Raw genomic sequence first — 5,984 nt, 5'->3', positions numbered from 1 at the left:
CACAGCAGCCAATGGGCTCTATCTGCACACAGAATAACTCTTCCCTACTTCCTTCACAGGTGTTACCGATGATATTATTTAAGATTCTGTTCCATTTAGTGTGCAGTGGTTCTCACACTTTGAAATTTCAAGGACCCCCATAACCCTGAGAGTGTACAAATTGTACACTTATACACCTGTACGGGGCCATTTGGAACCCAATCAAGGACACTTTGAGGCCCACTGGTGTAGCAGAGTGTTTCGAGTGAGCCAACAGCAGGACCCTAGCTGCTCTGTTTGACCAGAATGGAACAGAGCCTTCATTAGTATCAATGGTAACACCTGTGAAGGAAGTAGGTTAGAGGCCAAAGTTCTTTCCAAAATGGTGTGGGTGTGTGCATATACAGTAGCAGGAGCCCATTTGCTCTTAATTCATATAGGGCTGAAACTGTTGATAATTATCGTAGCGATTATTCTATTGATTTCTTTGTTGATTAATCGAATAATCAAGAAGTGTGTTTGTATATAAAAACAATATATCAATAAATCGATTAACCACTTGTTAATTGTTAACACACAAAATTACCGCTATTTCAAAGATTTTTGTGTCCAAAGTAAGGATAGATTATAAATAGATTATTTTATTACATTATCGGTTATCAGTTCTTTTTTTATAATCGATTAAATCAAATAGTTTGATTAAATGTTGCACCCCTAGTATGAAGTGAGAGCAAAATGACCGCTGTATACAATTTGCCCCATGAGCCCCCTTCTTTCACCTGTAAATCATGTACATATAGTTGCATGTTGGAACACACCAAAATGCAAGACGTTCCTTTCACCATCATGATCATTGTGATTATTATTATTCGTTGTTTTTTTTTTTTTTCAGATATCTGGGGGTCAGATATCAAAACATCAGCACAAAAGATGTAATTTATACTCTTATGAACATCAATGTTTTAGCCACAAACAGAAAAGTGTGACTTATGTCTGGGATATATTTTCTGGAAGTTGCAAGTTCCAAGTGAATTGCATAAGCATGTTGGACAAAATTATATAACATAAAATATGATTAACTAAAGGTTAATATTAGTATATGAAATAATTATACCATTTGAATTAACTTTTTTGTGACTTTATAGAACAGGTGAAATGGTTTATTTTAGAATTTATATTTTTCAAATGAAATGTATATTGAAAATAAACTGAAATATCAAACACATGGCGTCCTAAATTGTATACAGTGTCCCTGGAAGAGAATGCAAGCCAGAATGGACATGGATTTCATAATGTAAAAATATTTATATAAAATATAGTTTTAAGTAGCTAATAATCCTATACTACGTGTGTGTGTGTGTCCTTCGGGTGAGCGGATTATGCTAAAATTGGGAGGGAGGGAGGTTGGGTTGGAGGAAGAGTCAGGCCAGAGAGAGAGAGAGAGAACATTGGGGGGGAAAAGGTTTTCCAGTTGCCTACTATTGCTATTTAATGCATTCCACCCAATCTTAGTTATTTTAAATGTGGCCTCACTAAAGATTGCTGGGCGAGAGCTGGCGCTTTGGGATGGGGGGGTCAGATCAACATATGGATTGAATTCTGTACTGGCCATATATGGAGCGTGTCTTGAGTGTACAGGGTTTCATGAGGTCAGATCAACGTATGAAATGTCAGAACAGGTCAGCTCCATATATAGAGATCTACGGGTGGGGTGGCAGCGGGGGCAGTGTCTTGAGTGTACAGGGTTTGATGAGGTCTGGCCATATATGGAGTGTGTCTTGATGAGGTAAGATCAACATATGGAATGTCAGAACAGGTCAGCTCCATATTTGAAGGAGATATGAAGGATGACAAGTGAGCGATGCCATGGCATGGAGTCTGCACATGGTTTCCAGGTCATCCAACTGGCTTCTATGGTATCATAAAACTGTTTGAACTCTGTGTTACGGTCCTATGTGGCCCTAGTGGTGTTTTGGTCTGTGTATAATTAGTGTTTTCCAGTGCTGATGATGGATGGTGGGAGTGGCAGTAGAGATTGGAGGCGTGTCGTGGGGATTGTGACACACCTGGGCCAGTATAAAATCACCAACCAGTATAAAAGGAGAGAGAGAACAGCCCACAAGCTCTTTTGCCATTGTAACAAACACCACATGCTGCTGAGACAATGTGTTCTGTTTTCCCAGTGAAACAATACTAGACAGACAAAGTCACTAGTCAGATAAAGTTGATAGTCAAAGTTACTTTAAGCAACTCAACTCATATAAACCACTGTCCAATTAAGTATCCCAAACCATTTCCCTGCATACTGTTTATAAATCAATACATTGAAACTGGGACTCAACTGATGCAAATTACAGCAATGTTGTTTTTTTCAATTGAGCCATTTACACGTGTGTCAACCCCCATTCTCTACGAGAGAAATGCCCGCTGCCTCTTAAGGTTACATTATATCCTTATACTACAAACTTATAAATCTTTGGGGTACTCCTGAATCTTATGTCATATTATGGTACATAATTATGCAATTCTTAACCCATAAGACACAGTAGCCTACAAGAGGAAAAACAGATTCCACTAGAAGGCTGAAACTAACTTGATATAGGCCTATCTGACATATTACATTCAATCATTCCTGATTTTTATATAGAAGTGTATAATTGTAAGTCTCTAAATGTTCTCCATTCCATTCCAACGAGAATCATAGCCTACAGTACATGGTTTTAGCCGAGCTGGGGCAGAAGATCACCTCTGCACTGAGGTATCTAAGTAATGCCATTGTTATCAATGAGGATGTGTTAAACTCCATGTTGAAGGAGGTTTGCGCTGCCTTGTTAGAGGCTGATGTCAACATTAAACTTGTCAAACGGCTAAGAGAGAATGTCAAGTCTGCCATTGTCCTGGAAGAGATACCTCCTGGTCTGAACAAGAAAAAGATGATCCAATGTGCTGTGTTCAAAGAATTGGTTCAGATGGTCGATCCAGGCGTGAATGCTTGGAATCCAACTAAAAGGAAGAACAACGTCATCAAGTTTGTTGGTCTGCAGGGCAGTGGGAAAACTACGACCTGCTCTAAGATGGCATACTTCTACAAAAGAAAAGGCTGGAAGAGCTTGATCTGTGCTGACACCTACAGTGCCGGTGCCTTTGATCAGTTGAGACAGAATGCTACAAAAGCCAGAATTCCTTTCTATGGAAGTTACTCAGAGGTGGATCCGGTTGTCATTGCAGCAGAGGGAGTAGAGAGGTTTAAATCAGAGAACTTTGAGATCATTGTTGACACAAGTGGACGACACAAACAAGAAGAATCTCTGTTTGAAGAGATGTTGCAAGTTTCCAACGCTGTGCAACCAGACAACATAGTGTATGTGATGGACGCATCTATTGGCCAGGCCTGTGAATCTCAGGCGAAAGCTTTTAAAGATAAAGTAGACGTGGCCTCAGTCATCGTTACTAAACTGGATGGACACGCTAAAGGAGGAGGGGCCCTCAGTGCTGTTGCTGCCACTAAGAGTTCAATCATCTTTATTGGAACAGGGGAACACATAGATGATTTTGAGCCTTTTAAATCACAAGCCTTCATCAAAAAACTGCTGGGAATGGGAGACATCGAAGGACTGATCGACAAATGTGAAGAATTGAAACTGGACGTGAACATTCTGACACATGGTCATTGGTCAGTCAACTATATGGAACATGTACGAAAAGTGTGAGATGTTGATTGAGTCCGGCTCAATTCACCAGGTTTTGCAAATTATTCCAAATTTTGACAGCAAAGGAAATGATGATGAGATTGCAGTGAAGAAATATATGACCATCATGGACAGTATGAGTGACCAAGAGTTGGATGACAAGACTGGTTCTAAGCTCTTCAACAAACAGCCCAACAGGATCCAGAGGGTTGCTCTGGGGGCAGGGGTTGCGACCAGTGATGTTCAGGAGTTACTGACTAAGTACTCCAAGTTTGTCAAACTCAACAAAGGCAGCATAGACATGAACAAGATGGCCAGGATGTTGGACCCACGACTCCTGCATCAAATTGGTGGCATGGGTGTTCTCCAGTCCATGATGAAACGGAACCTGAAAGGCATGAAATGACCACGCCTACACACAGCAGAGCAGATATGATATGATATGTGTGAAGAAATAATGAAAAGGATTTGATCTCATCGCAATTGTTTTGTGAATGTCTCTGATTATTTTTCAAAGGAGGGTAAAACAAACCTCAGACTCTCTTTTAAAGAAAAATCAACAACATAATATAATCTTTAACAGGAGAGATGAGATGATGAAATCTATAAGACTTTAATTTGTATTTTGTGTGTAGTCAAAGTACTGTAAATTTGCAGTACTTATACTTTACCAGAAATTCTTCCTCTGTATTTGCCCAGCCTAACTACCAGGAAGAGCAGTTCAGTTCAGTTAGGGGGCAGAAGGACAATGTAATGGTAATACTATTGCTCAACTGGAATTTTATATAATGGTCCATGGATTGTGTGTAGAAAATGGCCTAATATCTCTGATATAATGATATTTTATTCTGACTTGATGAAAAGATAAACGTCTGCACACAGCTTTTCTCCTCAGTGTTTATTTCATGTGTGCCCTTCATTACAGGGCACACGACAATATTGTGTATACCCTGTATGGTAAACCTAAACCTCAGTGGTTTAAAATAAACCACTGAGGAACAAAGTTATGTGCAGACTTTTATATTTTCATATTGTCATTTTGTGTCCAGCACTAGCAAGGAACTGGATGTGCGCAACCCACCTGTATGGATCTATACTTTATAACTTATAATACATGTTGTTCGACACATCACATATTCAATCAGGAAAATATTTTGTCATATTGACTTATCTTTTACTATTATGTCACAGAACCCCCTCAGCAGCATGAATACATTGGCGAAGTCAAGATCAATACTGCTGACGTTATGATAATAAACTAAGTCTGAGTCAGAGTAAACGGCAGTAAAATATTCTTACCTGTATTATGTATTATATATATGTATATTGGTTAGGTTATATTGACTTAGTTATTCCAGACCATCTACATGCATGCATAATTGCATGTATTGCACATCATTATGTATATAAATATGGAAGGCACACCATTTGGATGAGGACATGGAGTAAAGATTACAAATTGTCAATAAGGCACAAACTGAAATGGGAAAACGTTGTTGGATATCAATATACGTTGAAAGATCTTTTACAGAGCTCACGAAGACTCTATGGTCAATACTAAACATAGACTTACATACAATTTAAAATACTCCATTGTGTGTATTACACGCCAGAGGGGATGCATCGATTTAGCCCTAACACACCACACCACCTACATGCCCATGATGCCACAGAGATAATGGGGACCTCATACACATGTTTTGGAAGTGCACATACAGTATACACACCTAATAAACAGTTTTTGGAGTAATATCTATAAATATACATCTGAAGAAAAAAGAAAATATACACTAGTGCCCCAGAATGCACACAGGCACACAGCTGTGTGCTGTATGATAATAATTCTCTCCAACCATTGTTTGAGTGTGGGCACTTGATTTGCGTTCCAATTGGTTAATATAATTAGTTTTTCTGCTGTCATTATTAAGAGTATCGATTTTCTCTCATCCTTGATTCCTTGAGCATCTTAAGCACATCAGAAAAAAAATCATGTATAATGTCAAAGGGAAACAGAATATTTTAAAAATAAATGAAAAATAAATGTAAAGGCATGTTTCAAGCTTGGTCTCATTTAAAGTTTCAATTCGAGTTATTTTCATGGGAGAACAAAATGTGATGGCTATGTCTGATGGCTGTAGTGTAGGCCTATGTAATCAAACACAGGCAATAGGCCTACACACATTCACAGTGAATTAGCTGTCAAAGGGTAGCAGCTCATGACCACATTTCATCTTTGCGATCCTGTCTTTGATCTCGGCAGTCATTGCTGACCGACATCTGTCCACAAAAGTGGACAGCTTCTCCACCTTCTCGTTC

The 5,984-nt window shown here is 38.9% G+C and overlaps 1 pseudogene across 1 annotated transcript; it reads left to right on the top strand.

Moving 5' to 3' along the window:
- Window positions 1–2,693: 2,693 nt before the first annotated feature.
- LOC310871730 (signal recognition particle subunit SRP54-like) lies at window positions 2,694–4,074 on the top strand (annotated as a pseudogene). Its single transcript has one exon. The product of its transcript is annotated as a signal recognition particle subunit SRP54-like (transcript).
- The last annotated feature ends 1,910 nt before the right edge of the window (window positions 4,075–5,984 follow it).

This window comes from Protomyctophum parallelum, assembly GCF_964188405.1.
Source record: "Protomyctophum parallelum genome assembly, chromosome: 15".
NCBI classification, from domain to species: domain Eukaryota; kingdom Metazoa; phylum Chordata; class Actinopteri; order Myctophiformes; family Myctophidae; genus Protomyctophum; species Protomyctophum parallelum.
The sequence above is the reverse complement of the archived record's forward strand: the minus strand, read 5'-3'. Positions and strand labels throughout refer to the sequence as shown.